Here is a 13169-nt window from a genome sequence, read left to right as displayed (position 1 = left end):
GCGGCCCACCACTGATGTTGGGTGATAAGGCCAGGCTCACAGTCAGTGCTGCAGTTCATCCCAAAGGTGTCGAGGCCAGGTCTATGTGCAGGCCAGTCCGGTTCTGTCACACCAAACTGAAAACCATATCTTTATGGACCTGGTTTTGTGTCATGTTGAATCAGGAAACCCGGGCTGCTGCCACACAGTTGGAACGACTTCATCGTGCGACACTTCTTTTGTTTTGTGCTTATCGTTCAGCAACCGAGTCTTGTTACTATGGCAGCCAGAGTCCAGGCCCAGCTGAGTTTGGTTCTGTAATGAAACAGAAGCACATTGTGAAATTTAAATTTCTCACTTTTTTTTTCTCTTCTGAGGAGAAGGAGGTAGATGACAAAGAGAAGGTCATCGATTTGTTGCCTTCACACAACAATGGAGATACAGGAGAAAAGTGGTCTGACAGGAAGATGAGTAATAGCTCTACATGTCCTCTCACTGCTTTGATGATCTGCTCCGTTGTATTTTTCCAGACCGGTAACAACAGCGCTGTCATCAGTGAGCAGGTGCAGAGCAGGTGCATGACACCTGCCAGCACCACCTGAACATCATATCTGCTGTCACATATGAAAGGACATGTCTCTCCCAAAGTGGGGGGGGGGCAGTGGTGTCCTCAAGGTTGGAGAGGTGAAAGTAGAACTGAGCAGTGAACTTACTTCCCAAACTGCACGGGGGGGAGAAGCTCAGCGGACAACAGAGCAGACTGTTGTCTGTCTTTGTGCTGTTCCGGGAAGACTATTCCCCTGTGTGTGTGTGTGTGTGTGTGTGTGTGTGTGTGTGTGTGTGTGTGTGTGTGTGTGTGTGTGTGTGTGTGTGTGTGTGCGTGTGTGTGTGTGTGTGTGTGTGTGTGTGAGATCACCTGGGACTGTCGGGACAATGGAGTCTGTTCTCTTTTTTTTGAGGCTCATTAGCTTCATTATACAGTTAGTTAGTTTTATTTTCCTTGACGTATTCTCACTGTTTAATTAGTGGCTGATGTTGGAAAGTGACACGTAGCTAGAAATCGCTGCACGAGCCATGAAATCATATAATATAATAGATGACGTTATTTTGGAGCAATAAGGTCCGCAGAGAGAGGAGGTTGGGGTGGAGGGATGTGTCAACAAAACATTGGACTTTTAGTAAGATTACAATTAACTAACCTTGGCACTGTGACGACAAAGGTCGACCTGTCTCAATAAAGCAGAAATGTTAATCCAAACTATGGATTTTCCTGAATCTAAACAAGTCGTTTTTATGCCTCAAGCTAACAAACCTTAACCATATGTGTTGTCATATCATAAAACTGATTTATGTTTCAACAGGGGGCAACACTTTTCTTGAAGTCCAACTATTTAGCAGCCTCATTCATAAAAACATGTAATAAATGCATGGTCTATAACACACTGTAATTTTGTCAACAGTCAACGTTAATACCTTTGTCAACAGCTATAACGATATAAGCTCCTCCTGTGGGAATCCATTAGTTGAGGCCTGTGTATGCGGCATAGAGGGACTTAAAATAAAGTGTTACCCAGTAGGGATTTGTAACAGTTTTGGAAAGCACTGACAAATGATGTCATGCTGCTGATAAAGGCGCCACATTAAAGACTGTGTCCTTGTGTCTTTCTACAGGGCAGTTACAAATAATATTGTCATTTAACTTGGAGGACTTGTTTGAATACTTCTTCAGCCGTCCTACAGCAGCAATTAGCCACATATTAATGACACTCTTGGATTTTAGTGAAACATTCTGAAACCCTAAAATGTCTTTGGGATTTTGGGGAACCACTGCAACAAGCCAAGAATGATGATGACGATGTGTGTGTGTGTGTGTGTGTGTGTGTGTGTGTGTGTGTGTGTGTGTGTGTGTGTGTATGTGGCTCCTATCGTTTCTCGCCACAGTACATCAGCAGGAGCTGTCAGATCAGCATCAGCCCTTGCCAGTCAGATTAAGGATGTTACAGCAGCAGCATCCTGTCCAGCAGCCGAGCGGCTGCAGATAGATTACACTCTCTCTCTGTTTATCTCTCCTCTGTCTCTGCCTCAGTCTCTGTCTCTGTCTCTCTGTCTTCTGTGTCTCTGCAGGACACCGCTGCCCTGTCGGCTCAGGTCCCAGGGTCGAATGGACGTGAACTGAGCTGAGAGGTGAGGGGACAGGTGGCACAACGCCACAGTTTCGCCAATGAATCATAGGTAATGAAAAGTCCCATTGCAGTGTGAAATAAATGAATAACTCTGTGCCAGCTGGAGCACGAGTGGAGGAATAGCAGCAACTGTTAAAGAGGAATTTGAGAAGGTGGAAAGGTAAAATTTGAAAAGTGTATTTCACAGGTTTATTACCACTCATAAAATCATGTTACCGCCTCATTTGGTTGGGATTAATTAAGCACTTACTCTGTGCCAGACACAGTGATGGCTCCATCTTCCATCTTCCATCCAAAAATGTTCAAACCCACATTAAAGTTTCCCAACACACTAAATATATCAGGCTGAATGTTGGGGAAATGAGTCGTGTGTGCGTGTGAAAAGTGAACTCACTTATTAACATGTCATAACTTGTTATTCATATAAAAGCAAAGTGTACATATGACAGTTCACCTTATTTCAGAGGTTTATATGTTCACTCGTTGTGCACAATGACATTATCTTTTCAAGATTCTCTGTTTACCAGGAAGAGAGACATTTACAGACATTTACCTCTACAGCCTGGACACTGTCTCCCAGTTCTGTACTGTCCTTTGTTTATTTTCATGGCACCCTGGAGTATATTTAATACATCTCATAAGCAGGCAGACCTATTTATACCACAAACCCACTGCTAAACCTCACTGTCATGTGAGTTTGTAAGACTCCAGTGTGTAACATAAAACTGTTGTGATTCTTGAAGCTCCATCGTGACGAAACATGATATTCGTGCCAGTCTGAAAGCTCGAGTACAGGGCTGAAAACTGTGCACAGTTACAGCACAGAGGGTTTTACTGTGTGTGACACGACCCTGTGAAGGTCACTCAGCCATGTAAACAATATGGCATCCATGAACAAACACACACTGACAAACACTCACACAGCTCAGGACAGTGATACAAAGACACACAAGGATATTAGAGTATCAGATATGAACATGAATAAATCCATAAACTTGCTGTGAAATATGAGATGCATATATGACCCAAGAGAAACAGTTCATGGTCAAAAACACATACTGAAATCTGGATGATCTGCATAAACACATGCACACACAAATACAGTAAATATATATATACATTTATACATATACATAAATGTAAACAGGCACACCAGAACAGATGAGCAACACCTATATTTTATTACTGGACTGGTTGTATTTGTGATGGATCCACCGAGGAAAACTAAGACCTTTCCAGTTTGACAATTTTATTTCTCCCAATAAAGTATGAGCGTAGTAGTGTAATATTATTATCAATGCTTTAAGATTATTGAGGCATCATTTTTGTGCCTCGGCGCCGGCGACAGCCAGGGCCATAGGCATTATGTTTTCGGGTTGTCCGTCGTATGTATGTCCCGTTCTTGTGAAAGCGATATCTCAGTAACACCTCGAGGGAACTTCTTCAAATTTGGCACAAACATTCATTTGGACTCAAGGATGAACTGATAAAATGAAGTGATGACATTTTATATCCAAATAGTCAAAGGTCAGCTTCACTGTGACATCATAATGTTGTGCAAAAACACTGCTGTAGCTGACCATATTTCCTGCAACTCGGCTGGTTGGTGAAGACTTACAACCACAAGGCTGTAATTCTAGTTTGCATGTTTGCCTATGTTACATTCTGGCCAGTATCTCTCTCTGTTAACATGAAGCATCAAGAAATGAAGCTTTTCTCGAACCACTTAGCTGGACTGGTTCAGTGCTTCATCAAGCTTCATTTCACCATCACTACTTTAAATGTTCCCCTTTCTTCACCAGCTAGCTGCTAATAACGTTGTCAGTGATTCTGTGCTGGACAGGTAGTGCACAGTGAATTTGTCCAAGCTTGTTTGCTGACAACAGCTGCCTGCTGCTGCTGCTGGGGCTAAAAGAGGCTTAAAAAAGCTCAGTAGAGTTGCAGAGCTGGTGGTAATTCTCTGTTGTTCTGTCACTGTGAGTGGCCTCTTTCACATTAGACATTTGATTTGTTGTTAACGTATAATTAGAGGAGCTTTAATGTGCAAAATCAGTGACGTTGCCCTTTAATGTTACTGACTAGGGAATGTATTATGTCAATGAGCCTCCTCATTCGTATATAAGTCCAAATGTGTGTGTGCAGGCTGTGAAAGGTGTCCCAGCCGCCGTCCATGCTCCTCCACTGGGTCCATGAATAATGCAGAATTCACATTTTCATACCACTTCCTCTTCCCTCCCTCCATCCCTCTTTTCTCCTCCCCCCTCCTCCACCCCTTGTACCGTAGTAAAAATAGAACCATAGACCTGCAAGCTTTCGCTCTGGTGTTTATACCATCATGACCCTCCCCACTGCTCTCTCTCTCTCTCTCTCTCTCTCTCTCTCTCTCCTGACAGTAGGGTTATTAGTCTCATTCATCTCAGCCTGTTCTCACTATCCTCCACGGAAGGCGAGGAGCAGAAACAAGAGAGGAGGTTGTCGGGCCAGACTGGGAGCGGGGAGAAGGTCCTCAGGTAGCATATAGATGCTTCATCTCCATATTTTTATTATGTGCCTCATAAAAATAGCCCTGCTCAGGCCTCCACCGCTTGCCTCCCCTCACCTCCCACTCCTCCTCTGCATGCACTCAGTCTCTGCTCAGGGGAAATGAGGAGCTGCTCTGCCCAGACATTAAATGTAGAAACTAGGATGCACAGACAGAAAAATGGATGCCAGCTTCTTCTCGGTGGATGCAAAGCAGTGATAAAGTTCCTTGTTGCTACCTGGATGTAGTCATCAGGGATGTAAGATATGAAAAACCAATGTGAACTAATTTTCTCTACATTTTTCTTCAGTAAATGGAGTGTGTCCGGCTCACTGTGATATAGATATTAGTCAGGTTCATTTATATCTCATTAATGAAAACCAGCTGAATAAAAATGGCAATTAATGTGCATTTTCCCAGATATATAAATCAACATTAGCATTCCTGGCTAACTATTCAGAAGTAATCTTATGTTACTGCCAAAGCCAAGAGTTAGCATACTGTAATTTTTTTAATATGTGAGGGGTGCTGATGGAGGCTATAGCCATGGCTTTGCATTGATATGATTAAGGAGTGTAACACAGATGCAGTGGTTGTTTGTGTGCAGTGAATTGACATGATGAGCTGTATTCCTGAACTCCCGCGGTGTATTGGCAACACATTTGTCATATCTGATAAAAGCACTGCAGGTTCAAATCCTGTGTGGCTTAACAATGCTTTACATGAGCAGTAAAGAGCAGCCATATCCATAACACCATAGATACAACCACAATTGCAGCTGTTAACCATTTCAGGAATCAATCAGGAATAAATGCATCATGTGAAGTGTCGCATCATCTCTTCTTTCTGTCGTATCTGCAGGGGCAGTGGATCAGGAGGAATGTAAAAATATCACAAGGTAATAAATAGAAAAGTAAAAGAATTTCAGGAGAAAAAAAAATCTGTTCATGACCTTTCTGGGGCACCGTACTTATTGTCATGTATGAGTGAAACATTCATTTTCTTTTAAATATTAACTATAAAGCCTAAATTGTTTGTTTTGTTTGTCCAAGTAACTTTGTGTATGAGGACAGTAAACATCCTAACAGCCTTACTGAAGGAAACAGTCTAATATCTTTTTATAATACTGCACTAGCAATTACAATCAGCTACTTTGTAATACAAGAACAATGCCTCCTCCATTTCCATGTCTTCGGGCATGCATCATGAACGCTTTATCAACACTAGTAAGAGTAACTAAGGGGAACATGGTTTAGCAAAGGAGGGTCATTGGGAATAGTTTTCCACAAATTAGATTTATATTTGATGCTTCTATCTTCAACTCATAAATCTCCTCCATGGATCATTTACCACAGATTTCTGAATTTACTTAAGATTTGATATCGCAAACGACAAGCTATTTATACTGTGAATGGGATTTAACAGCTTTTACACAGCAGGGAACACCAGTCTAGTTAGTGAGCAGTCACAGCTGATTTTAAAGGAGACAGACAAAGTGGAAAATTATAAGATGAGAACACACTCCATTGATAAAGGTCTTGCTTCTTCTTGTGTCTCCTCCTCGCATCCTTTTTTTTAAAGGTCACAGTGGAAACAGGGAAAAGACAGATGAAGCAGATGAAACGAGTCTACTGGAACATCTTCCTGTGCTCCGTAATGAAGAGGTGTTTGATGTGACGCTCCCCCCCACACGGGATTTACTCAACACAGCACGAAACAGTGAACGTCAGACTGTGACTTCAGGTATGTTGCTACCATAAAAATTTAAACGGCAAGTTATATAAGAATTCACTCCTCGTACAGTTGTCATGAAGGAGGGAATTACAGAGAACGAAACCATTTTTGTACGAGGCTGTAAACATGTTTATTTCTGCTGTAAAGTTGAGCCTTTTAACATGGGAGTCTATGAGGGCCAACTCGCTTTTGGAGCCAGACTCTGGTGGTCATTCAAAGACCCGCAGTTTTTAGCACTTCTGTGTTGGCTTCATTTTTCAGCCCCAGAGGTTGCCACTAGAGTCTAGTTGAGTGTGTTTGTGTGTTGTCTGCCACTGTTTGACCTACACGTAGGAGAGAGAGAGAGAGAGAGAGAGAGAGAGAGATAATCTTTGAGCCAGAGACACACATGGTGTGGTACCTTTCTAGGTGACAACATTTTGAAAAGATGGACAGCATGTCATAGATGATCATGTGTTATCGCTGAGTCTGTTACCGCTCATAAAGTGACCCACTCTCCACTTGGTGTGCACCTTCACTCAGGCTCACAATATTTCAGTTTATTTATTATCATTTTCCAGGGAACAGTCTTGGCTCTTATTCTCTCAGTTTAGAGTCTGTCGCACAAATAAAGACCCTCGAGCTCCTCAAACTGTCACTAACTTATGTTTTTCGAATGTTTTTGTCTAGTAACACAGCACTATATTTACTTTAGATATGAGCACGGCTGTAAACCGGTCTGTGTGACATAAATTTCATGCAGACTACAAACATTAGCCTTAGGACCTTCACTCAAGTTCTAACACATAAGACGTAACAGGTCATTTATTCAACGTAGAGTAATTCAGATGCTCTCCACAGAGTCTAATCCTGAACTAAACTGTTGCTCATTCGCTGTGCCTCCAGTGTCTCACTGTTCAACAAGCTAACAGGTGACCTCACATTTTTGTTGCCATAAAGAGACTGTGAAGGCAGTTGTGTTTTTAAGAGGCAGCAAACAGGCTATCTGTGGTGCTGAATGCAAAAATGCTTCCACCACTCGGCTTCATAATTACCTGTCCAGCATGACTCATTAGTTTACTCCATTATCCGGCAATGAAGAGAGCAACAGTAGTCTAGTTTTTGTTAGGGCAACAGGGCGTGCAATAGGTCAGAGTCGCCGTGCATTTAATGAATGCAACCCACTGGAGCACAAAGTGTGGCCTGTTTTGTTTTTACACAGTGAAATTAATTCTTTTTTTTTCCTGCATTCAAACAATATTTTGAACTTCAGCGCTGTATGCTGTGTGCGGACTGGTGTGCACGACCCCCTGTCTGCTTCAAATACACACAGATGTGGATACGAGTTGATGAAATTAACATCAGGCTGATCTGTGCTTTGCGAATGCAGACATCAAAACAAACTTCCAACTCGTTCCAACCATATAACCAGATCATTTAAACAGATCCATGTGTGTAAAAAGAGTTGATTAGTTTACTTGGTTTGACTTTCCATGATGTTTTTTTAGGTTTCTAAATACAGTGATTACTGATTTACTTTCAAGCAGTTCTCACCAGAATATCTGATAATAGCTTCTTTTGTGTGTCAAGGGAAGATTAAAGGTAAACCTGTTTATTTCTTTTTGTCACAGACTGCTTTACTATCAGGCTTTTATAATGCTATTAGATGATACTGTTTGGCTTGTCTGAATCTTCTGTCGTCTCGTTCGGGTTGTTTTGCTCTGTTTGGTTGCAGACAAAACACAATAAAAAATTGATCACAAAAAATATTGAAGACATGAGGCGACACACAGCGTTTGATCAGTCGGCTTTGGCACTTTGTTTTTTTCATTCCTTGAGTTTTGTTTGTCAGGTCTCTTAGATTGAACACCTTTCAGTGCTTTTTAATGGCTACCACTGACTAACTGGGACCAGTTGAATGGTTTCCATTTTGCTCAGAATGAATGGGATGCTGTGAATTAAAGTGGTGTCTCTTTTCGTATGTAAAAATATCACAGTTTTAAATTGCCTCCGTGTTTTCTCTGAGCCGTGTGATTTTTTGAGAGAGGATGAAAGAGCTAGTGCGGAAAAAGAACGACAGACAGATTCAAATTAAGGCAAGTTACTGTACGTGCCGTTCAACCGGAGACAAAGCAGAGGATGTGAAGCAGCAAATGGACACACTGTGAGGAGTCAACATACCGTATATGGCATTATTCGAAAGGCCAGCAGAACAAAAAATCAAATCATGTGAGAGAAAACACCGTCTGTGACACAGTGAAACATGCTGATACAAGTGTCGTGAAGGAATCAAAGTGCTGTTTTTTCGGACCCTTTGTGAATATGAAGCATATCACAGATAGACCGTCACACCTTCTCTTTGACCGTTTCCCGTGGCAGGTTTTTTAAATTACCCCCCGGACATCCTGCCGTCTCCAAAGCTTTTCAAAGAGCTTTTAGTTTGGCATTTGATTCCCTAGCTCTCCTTTTCTTTAGACGTGTCTGTGTTTCTTCTTTTTTCTTTTTTTTTCTTTTCTTCTCTCTCATGCAGAGCACCTTGGCTGCTGAAAGGGAGTGTTGGAGGAGTCCACATTTATTCAATGTGAAGGGAGATGACACGCAGGGAGAGGAGAGAGGAGGAGAGGGGAGCAAGGAAAGAGGGGAGGAAAAACAAAATAGAGGAGGAAAGGAGACAAAAGAGAAAGGAGGGGAGGGAAGTTAAGTAAAGGGAGAGGTTATAAATATGAAATGAGAGGAGATAAAGAAGGAGAGGAAAGGAAACAAGGAGAAAAGAGGAGAGGAGAGAAGAGAGAGGAAGAGTGGAGGGATTAAGGAGAGGAGATGAGAAGAAAGGAGGAGGATGGGAGGAGAGGCGAGGGGAGAACATGTGAGAGGAGGAGATGAGAGGAGAAGAGGGGAGAAAAGGAAACAAGGAGAGGAGACAAGGAGACATGAGGGGAAGAAAGTAAAAGAAAAGGAGAGGAAATAAATGGGAAAGTAGAGGAAATAAGGGAGGAAACAAGGAGGAAAGAGGAGAGAAGAGAGGGGAGGAGAGGAGGGGTTAAGGAGAGTAGACAAGGAGAAAGGAAGAGAGGGTAGAAGATGTGAGAGGAGGAAAGGAGAGGAAAAGAGGAGAAAAAATGAAACAAGGACAGAAGAGAGGAAACAATGGGAAAGGAGAAGATTCAAAGGAGGAGAGGAGATGAGAGTGAACGAGGTGAGGAAATGAAAGGGGAAAGAAGAGGAAACAAGTGGATGCAAGGAGAGGGAGAGAAAAGAGGAGAGGAAACAAGGAGAAAATATTAGAAGAGAGGCACATGAAAAGATAAAAGAGGAGAGGAGAGCAGAGAAGAAGAGAGAAAAGAAAAGGATACGAAAAGAAGAAAAGAGAGGACAGACGGAGAATGAGAAGCCAGTCGTCCTTTACCCAGGGGGGGAGGCACAGCGGGGGGTGAGGGGGGTGAACGGGGGAGGTAGGCTCTCATCCCTCTCTCCTCCAACTGAGCCTCCTTTCTCAAGGTCAATCACATACACACACACACATGTGCACACACACAGGCAGGCAGGTTGGCAGACATGGAAAACAAACACACACAAACACAAACACAAACACAAACACACACACACACACACATATTTAGTCGAGCTCAAGTAGAAAAGACGCCTTCTGCCTGCTTTTCTCCCTGACTCTCTGTACCAACCAGCCAAGTCTCAGTCAACCATCTGGAGATAAAAACACCATTCTTCCCACACACACACACACACACACACACACACACACACACACACACACACTGTGTGTTTATGATAATAGACCAAATGCCTCTATTGATTCTTTCTCTTTCTGTGTGTGTGTGTGTGTGTGTGTGTGTGTGTATGGAATCAGTTTTATTTCTACATGGAGAACACACTTCTCTCTGCCTCTTTAAAATATTCCTCTGCACTCCTCTTTTGGTCAGAAAATTTAGTACTTCTCCATCTTAGTGAGCTAATCACTGTATTGTAGTATTGAGTTAGAGAAGTCTTATTTCCATAGTAATTTCCACTCTGTCTTTATTTTAAACACAAACAACTAAAATGACATGACCAAAAATAAAATACTCATAGATTCTGAGCCACGCTGATCACACACACATACTAGATCTTGCCAGGAAGGTAACCTTTCACAGTTTCTTGTGCAAGTGTCAGAAACACTCCAAGTGTTTGTGAAACTGAGCAGCAGGGGTTTGAATTCAGTAAAAATGTAAAAATGTGTTGTGAAATATCCTGTTGGCAGTGGAATACTCACCTGTTTGCTCTTGTATTAACTCCCTGCTCCTACGGTTGTTCAAAAGCAAGATCCAAATTATAGGCGATATATTTATAACTCTACGACAACAGCCATGGAAATGTTGACTCCCAACTGTCACAGCAATAATGGACACTAGTATACTGCATTTCCACCTGCTATAAACACATGATGTGTATCTGAATATGGGATCTGTTAAAGGGCAGCTCCAATGAAACTGAAGCCTCACCACTGGTCTCTCGTATGGATCAAGTTCCAGAAACATTAAATCCTACGCTTCCCATAATGCAACTGGGTACCATCTTTCATTACATCCTGATGTTGTTTTTCGATCTTTCCAAAGCTCCCTTTTAGAGCTGCAGAAGGCATTATTCAACTGTTTCCACAGGAGCATGCTCCTTGTGACAAGTAAATTGAACTCCATGTGAAAAATCGGTGTGTGTTCCTCTAATGCAGAAAGTGCTTCTATTAGAACTGATTGCTCCACTCCGTGCATTGATATCTTTATTTTTCCTATAATCTTATTTCATCCTTTTATTACTTTCTGTGCACTTTTTGGCTGCGTGACGTGTCCCTGCGTTTTCTGGCCCTGACAGATCTTTTGGTCTCTAGTCAGAGACTCTAGCTCCCTCAGACTCTCCCCAAAAACTAATGAGACCCAGTACGTCTTCATTTGTCCAACAAGCATCCTTCATTGTCCCTCTGTTTTTTTCTTCTTTTCTTTCTTAAAGTATTGGTTGACCTGTTTTATATAGAAAGAGACACCAAGTAAAATGGTGATTATTGTCGTTGTGTTGTTTTGGCCGTCCTTGTTGTGATGTGATGACTCATCTGCTTGGCCAAATACGATTGAAAGCACTGCCAGCAATCCCTGAAAATACCTGGAACTGGATTAAGTATCACCTTCTAAGCGGTGCCCAAATTTAGTTCCAGGAACTCTTCCAAAGAACAGTGGCAAACCCGAGCAAGTAGTAAGTGTTGGTTTACCACAGTCATCCAGAACAGCTTCAGCGCTCCTTACATAAACTCTCCAAGTGTCTGAACTATACTGGAGGGATGAATACCATCCCGAAGATATTTCCTCATTTGGTGTTGTGATGGTGGTGTTGTACAACATGTGATTCTCATCATTTTTAAACAATCAGCTGTATGTGTTATTTTTCTTTCATTTGTTTCCTGTCTGTATATTTTTCATCTTTGTATTCCAACAGTTAATGTCATTTCAAATATACATTTACAAAATGCCATTTAAGCGTGATGGTTTTTTTCCCCCGTATAACTAAGTGAATGTTGACTAATGACCCTTCTGTAAAATATTCCTCCTCTTCTCTTTGGGTCAAAATTAACCCCCCCCCCAAAAAAAAAAACACCTCTCCACCCTCCTCCCCTCCTTTTTTTTTATTTTTTATAACTGGCTGCAAAATCACTGCTGTTCATTACCCAGGCAGGGTCAATTCCCCAAACAATGTGTTGGTGTCACAATAAAAAGGGTGTTTTTTATGGCGTGTAGCAGTAAAATGCTATTAAACAGATAAAACACCGACAACGAGCATCAGGAGGATTATAAAAGGAATTGCCTTGATAAACTCCACATATCTGCGTGGTGACACACCAGCAGCGGCGGCTGTCGCTGGGGAGGAGGAGGAGAGGAGGCAGAGACCGAGGAGCACATGGTCGGAGAGTTTGCACAGCTCTACAGTGCCACCATCTGTGGAGATAAGAACCAGCCTGCCTCGCTGGCCTGTGGCGAGCTCTGCTTCCATGAGGGAAAAAGAAGAACATCCTGTCAGATTATATGTGATATTTTTTAATTCTGAGGCTTCATGAGACAGAGAGAGGACACACATGAAAAACAAACTTGAATTCAAATGGATACTTCTTGCTCCTTGACTATATTTTCAGGATTTACAGAATTGATTGATTTCTCAGTATCAGTGCAAACTCATTCCACTTGGTGTTTTAGTTTGTCAGCTGTGGACCATTAGAGTATTTTTCTGCATGTTTTTTTTTAATGAGGAGTAAAAATATGTGTATTTTTATCCTTCTCAGTTGTGTGGTGGAGAATATTGTAGCAGGGTTTAGTCAAGTATCCCATCCTGAGACATATTGGTGCTCAACATCCTAATCCAAGATTAGTTTGCATAAAACTGGCTGGAGTCCGAGGTTAGACGAGCAACTCTGTCTCCTCATTATCACGATGCCGCATGTCAGAAAACCTGTAAGTGTTTGCCAGAGTCCTTCCACGTGTCTAACTTTTGTTTTATCTCTTCAAAACTTTTTTGTATTTTCATATTTCATACTTGCACTGTGTATTTCATTGTACAGAATACCTGCAGATCCCACCACTGTGTTAAATTTAAATTGGTCTTATGCTGCCCTCTGGTGGTGACAGCAAGAATGGCTTCAGCAAACATAGACCAGTTTCACAAGCAGCAGACATTTTGACTTGTCTTACCATCAAAAGCACGGGTGTTACTAATAACATCAGCAACGTCTCCATGTCACA

Source organism: Seriola dumerili, unplaced genomic scaffold (assembly GCF_002260705.1).
Source record: "Seriola dumerili isolate Sdu_G_001 unplaced genomic scaffold, Sdu_1.0 BDQW01000052.1, whole genome shotgun sequence".
NCBI lineage: Eukaryota > Metazoa > Chordata > Actinopteri > Carangiformes > Carangidae > Seriola > Seriola dumerili.
This window is presented reverse-complemented; position numbering follows the sequence as displayed.